Source organism: Silurus meridionalis, chromosome 17 (genome assembly GCF_014805685.1).
Source record: "Silurus meridionalis isolate SWU-2019-XX chromosome 17, ASM1480568v1, whole genome shotgun sequence".
NCBI lineage: Eukaryota > Metazoa > Chordata > Actinopteri > Siluriformes > Siluridae > Silurus > Silurus meridionalis.
In genome coordinates, this window is record NC_060900.1 from 23688408 (window position 1) to 23688665 (window position 258).

The following is a 258-nucleotide window of genomic DNA, read 5'->3' on the forward strand; positions in this document are numbered from 1 at the left end:
TACACCTTCCCACTTCTCATTAAACTTGAACAAACTGATGTTTGAGTTTCATCACCTCATCCACTAACGATCACTGACACGATCACTCATTTATCCTACTGAACATAGCTTATCTCTCTTTCTTTGTTTTTTTTCTTCCTTACTTTTTCTTCTTTCTTTCTTTTATTGGTTTGCTTCTCTCCTTTCTTTATTTCCTTCAACAATAATTTTTCTAATTTTTTGTCTGTCTTTATTTCATTACTTTTTTATGTCACATTT